The sequence below is a fragment of the Morone saxatilis genome, unplaced genomic scaffold (assembly GCF_004916995.1).
Source record: "Morone saxatilis isolate NCDOM2014 unplaced genomic scaffold, NCSU_SB_2.0 Contig18, whole genome shotgun sequence".
In the NCBI taxonomy this organism is placed as follows: Eukaryota; Metazoa; Chordata; class Actinopteri; family Moronidae; genus Morone; species Morone saxatilis.
The window spans coordinates 5,436,822-5,448,769 of record NW_023339740.1 but is presented as its reverse complement, the minus strand read 5'-3'; the positions used below and the strand labels follow the sequence as shown (position 1 = coordinate 5,448,769).

Here is an 11,948-nt window from a genome sequence, read left to right as displayed (position 1 = left end):
TTCACATTCATCTGCTGAAACTGAAAAGTTTCTCTGCGCTCATTGAAAATCATCTTTTTAGAGGCGGGGCCTATGGGCCTGATTTGTGACATCACTAATATTTTGGTCCATCCTGGTCCAGTACTTGTACAGAGTTGATGTAGAAACCTGAAGCCACCAGTACACATAGACTGAGAATGGACTTCACAGTGAAGTAGGAGATATCTTGTGTCCAGCAGGAAAACTTTAGAAATGAACAAAATGCCCTTTTAGGGGTTTAAATATGAAAATGATACTTTTCTTTAAACATTTCAGGGACTTTAAATCCCTACGTTGTTCAGTCTGCAATAAGAAATAACACAACATTTTTACAGCTACAGCTGATGCTTCCGCAAACTTTAGAACAATTAAAATAAAAAAGCCAAAGCCTCCAGAACGCTACATTTCCTCTGCAGTATCCCAGGGTTTTCTGAGTTCATCCAAGTATCATAAAGGGCCTCTAAGCGTCGCCAAGATGTTTCCAGTTCAAACGCGGTGTCGGCTTCGGGCCAGGGCGTGACCTGCAGCTGAACTGGCCTCTGCTCGGCCACAGGGAGGAGGGCAGCAGCCACTCCAAACACATCGTCCCACCCCCTGATAAATAACTTAACACAGCAAACAGAGGCCCATCAGTCAACCTACACACAGCTAACACCGGGACAGGGACAGAGATCGATGGAGGGATACAGACAAAGAAGGAAAGAAGAAGAGAGAGGACAGAGAAGGAGAAAGGCGGGGGTACATTGTGAGGGCATCTAACAGTGGAGAGTAGATAAATATCACACGGAAGCCTGAGCCAAGCAGTGTGGAAGGCCAAGTACTGTAAGGCTGTGAAAGCCAGGCTATTTTGCCGAGCTGTGACATTTGTTTCTTATTGTCTAAGTGGCAGCTGAAAGCGTCTCCCTGCGAGGGCCCCTCGGCTCTGCTCTGGCCCGCTTTGACAGGGAGGTAACCATATTAGGACGTGTATGGTAAAGTAAACAATAACATAGTTGCAATGAGATGGAAATTTTTCAGCTAATGGTGTTTGTCATTCCTGTTTTCAGTGCACCGCACGGCCCTGTGTTTTTTCTAGCCGGCCAGAGAGACTTTGTTTATGAAAACAACGCAGGAGCCAAGGCTAAAACCAGAGCAAAAAACTGTAAATAAATATCAGTTTAAAAAATGCCTCCACCTTTTTCATTTGATTACATAAATAAACCCACATTTGGGTAGAAACAGCCTTTCGCTTTCTGTGTCCCTCCCAGGACATGTCCACACAAGGTGGATACATTTGAAAAGCACATTTATCTCTCTGGTTTGGACCTTCCCTCTATGCTATTTCATCATCCGTCACAGATGCAAACTATACTCTTTAACAACATTCTCCACAGTGGAGAACTCTGAAAACAATGGTCTGGTTGTTGTAAAATCGCTATTTTACACTTTTTCAGTTGTCTTACATTAAAAACTGAAAAATATGTTAGTGAGAACATCTCAATATTGTCTTTGGCTAGACTGGAACACAATACAAGTGGTCATGGAGAGTAAGAGGTTACAGAACATAAAGCTGGGTATGGTTTCATTACACCATCAACAAAATGTTACTTTTTTCAATACCTTACTTGGAGAGCAGTGTCTAAAAACAAGCAGCTGAACAATAACTTTACCTGAGTAAAATACACTCAAAACTAGACAAAGAAAAATGACCCACTAGCTAGCACTTAAAAACAACAAACTTTCTCTAGATTCGCTCCCGGGGGCGAAGTTAATCCACATCAAAATTTTTCACGTTGAGTTCAACTTTGGTTGAACTTTGGTTCAAGTGAATTTGTACCATTTGTCCAATAGCAAACTGTCCAAAATGGAGACAGCTAACATAGCGTATAAGTTGTATTGCACAATTCACTTTTGTAATCTGCTCCACACAAGAGGTATGATTTGCAGAAAGTTTTTGAAAGAGGAGTTAATGCTACAAATATGTCATCTGTATAAACAGTGTTAACTTAGCAACCATTCTAACTAGCTTGCTAACTGAGTTTGCAAGCTAGTTTGCGTGGAGAGCTTTCATTCTCCTTCAAATACTCTTTATTGCATAAAATTACGTAATGCCAAGAACACAATGTGAAAAATGCTAGCCCAGCTGGCGAATGCGTGTGAAGTTTATCAGCTAGGTTAGCCCTGCGAGTACTTTCTACGTTACCCTAACTTCTACAGCCAAATGTTATGCAGAGACAACTTCTAGTGTGAACAGGCCTTTAGTGCGGGAAATATTTAAGACTAAGTATTAATTATGTATTTGAGTGTGCATTCAATGCAGACATTCAATACTTTAAATGTTTTAATATTGAATTCTACAGTGACATTGAGATTCATACTCAACCTGTATTAGGTTGAATATATTGCTAGTGTGGTTTCAGATTGATCTGCTATAATGTGAACATAGCCTGAAGAAAAATGTTTCACTCAGCTGCATCTTTAAATTTGACACAGTATTCAAAATATTTTACCATTATCCAGACTATCCAACAAGGGAATGAGTGGGAACATAATTGTTAACAGTATATAATGTGAGGAGCAAGAGCAATGGTCTAACTCATGTTGAATGAAATAACTGAGATACTATTTGATATGCCTGGTTTAAAAGGCTCAATTTCTCACTAATTTTAACAGCATGTTGAGCTATTTAAAAGAAATGTAGCCCTCATTCTGCTTTATGTTTCACTGGTCACTTGTTCTCCTCCCTGTTCACTCCCTTTTCTTTGGCTCTGGTTACCACGCTATCTTTTCCAGGTTAAGAGAAGGCACAGCCGCATGTTTTTGTATGTGAAAGTGTCGAAAACAAAGACCCAGATATTTTCCAGCCCTTCTGAACAATATCCCACTGCTGACTCACTGGTCAACTATTCCAAAAAAAGAGATGTACCTCAGCGTGAAGCTGAAAAAAAATTAAAGTCTTACCCAGGTTCAAAGCTTGCGACGTGCCAATGTTCACATGCATTTCTGCAGACATACAATACACACAGTCAACTACAGTAGGAAGTAGAAGTAGACGTGCAACTCCTTCACTTCTGTCCTCTCCACATGTTGACTTTCTTTGTTTGGTTTTTACCCACCTCACTCCAGCTCTCTGTCTCTCCCTCTCTCTCAGCCTCATTCCTAATCTCGCACCAAAAAATGCAAGCTGTTTATTTGCGTAGGGCTGAAACCATTCCATTAAGTAGCCCCACCAGGTGCTTTATCCCTAAAAGGGATTTGTTTTCTAAAATAAACGGAGAAAGCAAAGGACTGCCAAAGTGATATTTACCATGACATGAAGTGATTGCAACAAAGTCAGAACTATCCAAATAAGAATCACTGTGCCTTGTAGGAACTTTTTTGAATTTCCTTACATAGTCAGAGACCTTCTCTAGTCATACTGGAAACCATAAACAAAAGTCCTTTTAATGCGTCATAATAAACACATTTATATTGATTTTGGGAGCAGGGACTGTATGTACATATACTAAGTTATATTTGATATTCCACCAGTTATAGTACAGTCTATTGTTTTGCAGTAAAGGCAGTCTGACAGATGCCGGCCTAGGTAACCACAAAAAACCCCGTCTGTATAGTCATTTTGCTCAGAGGACAACAAATCAATCCAAGTTATTAGTTCTATTTCATCTTTTCTGAAGCGGAGACACAAGGCCAAATCTAAAAAAGAGAGCCTTGACACTTTTTTCTCACTTTTGTGATTTTCTTTTCATCTTGAGGTAAGACAACTCATCTGCGGGTGGAATTTGCTTACTTCTGTCACCTCAGTCAATCTCACACAAAGACTGCGTCACGTTAGCCGTCTGCACCTGGTAGCAGGCTGACATTATCAAAGCTCCTCACTCTCCCAGCAAACCAGAGTTTATACATCCATCGATATGTTTCGGACCAAAAGAAGACATGTCTGTTTGATGCTGATAGAAAAAGAAATTGAAACTTGCCCAACGCGCCACCCCCCGCAGAAAAAAAAAAAAAAGATATTTTAAGTAGATTCAAGATAACACATCTGTGATAACATTATCAGGGCAATTCTTTCTACCTCACAGTCGAAGGAGATGCAAGAGAAAATATTGTGTGACATAATATATTCAGCGTAAGGCATGCATTTAACTGTGCAACCTGTTTAGCCAGACAATACAGAGGCGGGCGATCTGCCAGAGTGTGTTCTGATAGCAGCTGATGTGGCCATGGGAGCAGAGAATCAGATAGGGAAAGCAGACGGAGGCCAGGTGAGGGTGTTTAGAAGGCTTTGACACATCCTGTGATCTCAATCAACAGGAAAAGGCAGAAGCACGCCGTCGCTTTATGTCTCTGCTTTGGTCCCCATTGTGACGTCTTTGTAGGGACGATAATTTTTCATTTTCACGCTGCCTTGCGTCTATTCTGCCTGTCACTGTTTTTAACTACAGCAGCCAAGCTCGGAGAGTAGATTACGGTACTTACAGTGCATGAAAAACACAGCAACAAAACTGCCAGTGACAGAAGCGTTTAACTTTCTTGCTGGAAATCTCCCCCATGTGGCACTTTTGCTACAGCGAGTTGTTTATTATGTTCCAAGCTAGGCATAAGCGATTAAAGGAGCTCTTAAGAATCAAAGTGTTATAAATGCATGGAAACACAGCCGGCTGTAAATGCCACAGAATTAGAAGCTTACCAAGCCTAATACTAATACATGGCAATTTTCAGCTTGATGCTGATATAAAGAAATTACTTTTTTAAAGTAAGCAATAAATGCAGTCAAGGGAACTATTACAGAGGCCCTATTTTCATCCCAGCATAAATCTGCACACGACCTTTCTGCGGGTCCAACTCATGAATCCACTTGTTTATTCTTAACACTTCCATAAAAAGTGGATTAGACAAAGCAATCTCAACGGCTAAAACTAAGGCAATATAAACCAAAGCATTTACAGGAAAGGAAGAATTACAAGAAACTGGGTGTTTGCATGATGTGCTCTTCCCTCCCTTACATGGATTCATGAAATTCAAATGAAGTCCAGTATAAGGCGATAACATTTTGAAGCCCTCAAAACAGAGGAACATGTTTTGGGCATCTGAGGATTCTTCTAAGCAGAGGCACATTTCTGGAAAGCTGGATGTCATCAGGTCTGAATGCATTGGCCAAACAAACACAGCACACATCAGAGGAAGCCTTATCACACAGATATTGCCATACGATGATGAAGTATTCCAGATATCTAAACATTTGTCAGACTGCTTTAAGGCTTTCCCTACATTTCAAATTCCTATTTCCTAATTTGCAAATAATTAAAAAAAGAGTATGGTTGGTCTAAATGAGGACCACGCTTCCACACACACTGTATTAGAGTCTATTGCACTTTGAAAGAGCTTTAAACATCAAGTCATAGTAATCCCATAAGCTGCCACTGGGATTTGGCCTTAGTGATGCAATCAAAATCACATCAGAAAGTTGTGTCAATAATTAGGCTGATTTTGCCACATTAACATTAATTACACAACCGTTTGGAAGATTTCAGGGCTGATCTTACATCTGGAGTGGGCAGCTGAGGGGCCTGCTGGAGTGGACCTCACTATGCGGAGAATGCACTCCAGATAAACAGCAGCAACATGAATCCTCCACTTCAATTTTCTCCCAAGTCTCTGTTTTCCAAATGTGGGGGTGATTGTCTGAGTCAAATAAAAGAGGAGTACAGGCTGTTTAACAGATTGTGGTGATGAGAGCCTACTCTTACACTGAGGAGAAATATAACTAGACTGGCTGAGATCCATTGCTACCTGACGATGACAGTTACAACTGCTTTTGCTTTTTCCAAACTCTATGGAGAAGCTGTAGGAGTTAATATTTAAAGGTATTAATATTTAAGAAATATATTCTAGGTGCAACACTTTACCACTTTTACATTTTACATCAAGAAAATGTTTTCAGATTTTGTTTTAATTTAACATAAAAATAAAATTAACTAGTAGCACAAGTTTATAGTAATACAAATATTTGAATATGAAAATAGTCAGATATCCACAAGAAAAACAAAAATAAGCTGTATTATCCTTCCTATTTTACCAATGTGTATGTCAGGATATCAATCACTTGCTGCAATCCCCAAAAACAACAGGTCAAACCCAAGATACAGTTCGTGGTTTATTGCTTAAAACAGCCTTGTTGAAAAAAGCACTGTTTAAATGTAAAGTCATTATTTGGCACAGTATGTCCACATGTCCCACCTACATGTCTCAACATGTTGATGGAGGAAGCGAATGAGTGAGAGAGAGAAAGACGAAATGATAAAGACGGGGGAAAAAAGAGAATGAGAGAAAGAGATGACGGTGAGGTTGAAGCTGTATGAGACAGAAAACAGACACACTCCTCCTCTGAAGCCCTGAGTTCCTCAAGTGTTAATCCCCCCCCCCACCCCCACCCACATCAACACCACACCACACACACACACACCACCTCAAAAGTTCACATCCTGGGGGCCCCCAGAGATAGGGAGAGGACTGTGAGGAGCAAACACGAGATACGCACCAGAATGGCTGAGATGCCAACGATAGCAAGATTGAGTGCAGTAAACCTCGCCCCTCTTGTTTGGTAAACATGGCATTACCATATTTTTAGCTTTTCCCGACAAATGTCAACATGTACACAGACAGATATCGCTGTATTGAGCGGCAAGTTCTTCAATAGTGCAGCATAAAGCTAATTCACAACCAACTTACTAACTCGGCTTTGACCTTCAGGGGAACTGTCCCTTTATTACTCACCATGCTAGTTTCAGAGTGCACCTGTCATCGCCCCACCACAAACCCTCCCACTCTCTTTCCCCATACATACACACTCAAAATACAGTACACAAACAAGACAGCCTCACTGCATTCAGTTAATTATTAAGCCAATTCAATACAGCATTCACACACATGCACAGGCTGCTAGAGTCTGGTGAATGATTGTGTGTTTACCTTCTACAATGACTTGCTTATTTAAAGCAATCCACAGTTCCAGCGGTGGTAAAACAGCCTCCTTGCCCTGCGGACAAAAGATGGAGAATTATTCAGTTATGAAATAATTACCACTGCTGACCATGATGCATATCATCAGCAACCACAAGCCAATTTACAGGAAGAAACACAGAGCGCATGGGTGTAAACCGATGCTACCAACAACAAGTTGCGCACCTGTTGCTATTGATTTCATCTGATAATGTGTACAAACAGTCTTATACTTGTTCTGAGAATTATCAGATAGATCAATTCACGGCATTCCTGTGCTGTTTGCTTTCCTTTGTTTGTGTGAAGCCGTACCAGTCAGCGTACCTTCCTTTGCTGCTACGGATGCACAGCCTCCATGTCAGCTCAGAGCAGGGCAGAAGGCACCTGTCGTTTATCATCCTGCAGCCTACTACTGTCCACGTCAGACACATCCATGCATTTCCATTTGTCTGTTAACTACAACTACACCCACTCGTGATAACAGATGAACAATGGGGCTGTCTGATGTGAGTCAATGAGTGAGTGTTATTTGCAAGACAAAAACTTTTCATATTGCCAACAGTAGAGGCCCTCCTTGCTGCCTCCTCCCCCTGGTGGTGAACAGTTTACCTGTACCTGTTCTGCCCTGACTCAACTCCCCCTGGGCGGGCCTGATCTGCATGCGCACAGCTTTCCTAACTGAGCACTCAACCCAAGCAAGGAAAGCTGGAAAAAAAAAGAGAGAGAAGGAAACAAAATCTTATTTTTATGGTAAACTGAGAAGTGACTGTGGGGCAATATCTCAGGTGCATTTGAATAAAAGCATTAAAGCATATCCAAATACGAAAGGGGGAAAAAAAGCTCCAACTCCCTCTCCCACCGTTTTCTTTTTTGCCGTTTACATTTGGCAGTCAAAACTGCGGCCAGGCGTTTGTGCAAGTGTTTATCTAAAGCAGCACAGATAAAAACACACTGGTCCAACATGCCCAGTTTCTGCATTAATTATGTGTTAAATGCCCTTGTTGAAAACGCGAGTCAACATGCAGCTCACTCTGAACTCTACTGAGGGTTGAACAATCATCCAAAATGGACCATTCCCACACAACTACCCCTATTATTGTGATTCATTACACTTCAATTAACATATCATCAATGGAATCGTAAATCAATGGCGAGTGGTGACAAATGACAGATATTTTCAGTTTCAAACTACTAAACATCATTAATTCCCATCACCTGAAAGAGCCCCGGGAGCTAAATGAGTTTACCCAACGCATAACATCCATTTAGATAAATGTTCCATCATTTTAATGACGGAAAATTTGTATCGGAGAGAAAAGGCAACAACGGGATCCTGATAGCAGCTGTACGCCTTTTCTCCTTGTAATATAATGCCCATCTTGTAATGCCTAAACAGATAATTGTCTCCATTTCAAACAGCACAAGGCTGTAATATTGCCATTTAGAACAGTGGGGGTGCGGAGAACGTAGGGTGAGGATAAACAAGCACACGCTGCTTCGCCCGGTTGGGAAAACCGAGCCCATCACACACTCCCACATTGAGATTTTAGGGAATAGAACAACTCCTGGTTGAGATAATTACCCACCTAGGTGGGTTATGTGCATGCTCAGTAAGAGGCTTAAGCTAAGAATATGAATCAAAATGCAACAATTTCAAAAGACAAAGGAAACTGAGGAGCATTTTGCAAGGTTCTCTTGTAAAGTCTTGGGAGGATGCTGTAGGTGCACTGTGTTAAACAAAGGGGAAAATAGGACAACAAAGACTTTTGACAAAGAAATATCTCATAGTAGTTACAAGACTCTTGTGTGCAATAGATAGCATGACCGTTAGCCTGATGCCTTTAGAGGATCAGATGATCCAAATAAATGTTTCCGTTCTCTATGCAAATAGCACAGGCTTCATTGTAATTGTGGGAGGAAAAAAACACGCAAACACCCTATTTTCAGAGAAAATGGACAACCAGAAGGGTTTTTTGCTATGGTAATGAACTGCTGTGGTTACATCTGAGCACGGACAAAGACTCATTTTATTCTGTCCACAAACCTGTGAAGTGGACTTCCCTATTTGTGAGGGGGTCACGGCTTCACAATATGCTCTCTAGTCCCAGGTATGTTATCGCTGCCTTTGGCTTTGTTGTAAGATTGCATGTTCAAAATATGAATTAATACCCCTCCACTGAAACGCACCCAATCCCAACAAAAGGCCCGCATTCACCGTGGACAGCTCTTCAGCTCCTCTAATGGACAGGCTCTCTTCACACTGTGCAGACAAAAAGATGAGGGCCCATGAATATTTACCACTAAGTAAAGTTATTCCATTAATTACTCCGAGCACGCTTAATACTGTATCTGTGGCTACTTCTGTAGCGGCTCGTTAATGAACCTTCACACATCATTACCATATTAATTAATGCTCAACTCAATGGTTGTCAATAGGAGACTGCCAGAGTTGTCTCTCGGTTCTTTACAGCCCATGCGGGATGTTTCGATCACTTAGTATCAGCATCTGAATAGATCTGCTGTTTATCATGCCAGGGCATACATGTGCTTGAATAAAACAAAAAAAGAAGTAATGGCCCTGGTTAACAATCCTCAGGCTGGTGGATCCGTATTAAGAGCATTGTGTAAATAAGAAGAGGGCGTAGGAGAGTTTTAGTTGTGTAGAGTCAGTGATAGCTATATACGGGGTCACTGGTGTTTGTTTTTAGGGTGTGTGCCGGAGATTTTCCAAGTCACTGTCTGTGCTCTGAAACACAGGAAAATCTAAAGCATGACTCACTTCTCAACAAACGCAGCTGCTTACTGTATGATCTGATCTGCTAAAAGGGCTGACTGCACACTATTTTCTCCCTCTTTTCTTCTGGGCTTTTATTAAGAAGGACTGATTAAATGAAAAACATAGCTACGTCTTGTAAAGACTTAAAAAAAAAGGGGAAAAAAGTCAGCATTTGAAAAAGTGAAAAAACAAGCATTGTTTTGATGTGATTGGCAGGATCCTGGCATTATATTGTAACACCCACACAGACTGTAAACAACAGCACTTTCTGACACGCAAACAGACCACCAATTAAACCCAACTTCAATCCAGACAGCCCTTATTCTGGGTGCTTTTTTCTGATTCTTTTTTTTTTCTAAGCTTAAAAGGCAACAGTGCAGTCTGGTGAATGTCAGGCCTGTCTGATCCCCCAGATTCTTTGGACCTGCCCTCACATTTTGCTGAGCTAAGAACAAAGTACACAGAGTGCACACAGAGAGCTTTGCTGCCTTAATACCAAGGAAGTGGAATTTCACTCCTAACCCAAAACAAAACAAGGCCACACATTTCTTTACACTATTTAAATGAGCTCACTGAATACAAAAAATCCTATCAAGTTGATATCCAGTGCACACTGCTCTGTGTCTTTGGGAATTCTAATCTATTGATCCATGAGGGAAAAAAACACCAGAAAACAGCACTTTGTGAACTATTTTGTCTGCTGAGAAGTCACATCTGGGGCGGCTCAGGATCCCTACAGTTGAAAAAAGTCTCACATTTGCACGTGAAATTAGATCAGCGCAGGCAAAAAAGTTCAACCCTGATCACGCACGTACAGCATAGCACACACAGTGAACATTATGCAATCCTATTTTTATGACCAACTCCTTTTCCACCTTGTCAAGTAGGAGCACTGTCAATTCTACCCGGCCATATCAAGTTACCACTCTCGCCCAGGTCCCAGCTCCTCTCCGACCACAGATCCTGTGCGCTATTAATATCAATAAGCTGTAGATTCCATTTCCCCAGACAAAGACAGAGGGAGATCAAGAGGCGATGAGTGAGGGGAGGAACTAATACCCTCACGCATCACCGTGGGCTTACCACTTACTATCACCTCCAACCCTGCTGCGCTGAAAAAAGGGAAGGCACATGGACTCTCATACACTTACACATCTGCTGGCAACCATACACATACACACATCTACAGCACTGCATGCACACGCACATCAGGCCAACGCAAATATAGGCTAACTAACTGCTGGATTATTTGTGAGTTTAAGTCCTCCTGACTGATTGTTCTTCATTCTGAGCACAGCTCAAATGTAATAAACAGATACTGGTAACGGGGTTTTTATTGACAATGTTGCAGTTCATATAGAAGTTTATCAATCAGTTGCTTTGAATAAACAAGCTTTACCTATCATTTCTGTGCTGAATGCATTTTGTTTTGAAATTACAACCCCGTGCACACAATTAAGGCTGCAACTAAAAATCATTTTTGCTGAATCTGTCACTTATTTTCTTGATTAATCAGTTAATATCTGAAAATGTCCATCGCAATTTCCCAAAGCCCAAGATGATATCTTAAAATTTCTTGTTTAGTGCAAAAACCTAAATATATTTAGTTTACTATCATATCAGATTAAAAAAAAGTAATTATCTGGTCTTAATGAGCTGGAAGAAGCAAATACTTGCCATTTATATTTAAAAAAAAAAAAATCACTCAAATGATTAATATGATAATGATTTCAGCTCTACACAAAACTTTGCAGCATGTAGTAGTAACTCCTACAATAAAAACACATTGCTTCATATCTACACCCTTATACACCAACTCTGTCAATCACTTAAAGAACACACCTACAAACACACCCGCATGGACATGCACACACACATACATCCACCGGCGTCCCATAAGTGTGGAAGGATAATGAAATCTTTACAGACTTACCCCTGAACAGTTAAACAGACTTTCATCATGTTCATGAGACTGTATATTGATGCAGATTCCCTCCGAGCACTGAGTGTTTTGAAATCCACTTCTGAAGAAGAGTAGAAAGCTGCCAGTGAAAGTAGCAGGTATGGAGTAGTTGAAGTAGTGTGTGGTAGTTGAGTGTGTTTGCACGCATGTGTGTGTGTGTGAGTGAGTGAGTGAGTGAGTGAGTGAGTGAGTGAGTGAGAGAGAGAGAGA

The 11,948-nt window shown here is 41.0% G+C and overlaps 1 protein-coding gene across 5 annotated transcripts in view; it reads right to left on the bottom strand.

Moving 5' to 3' along the window:
• foxp1b (forkhead box P1b) overlaps window positions 1–11,948 on the bottom strand; it is a gene marked incomplete at its 3' end in the record, with an annotated part of 141,633 nt that overhangs the window by 86,204 nt on the left and 43,481 nt on the right. For all 5 annotated transcript variants that reach the window (XM_035662848.1, XM_035662850.1, XM_035662851.1 and 2 more), the window contains 1 exon segment: window positions 6,970–7,036.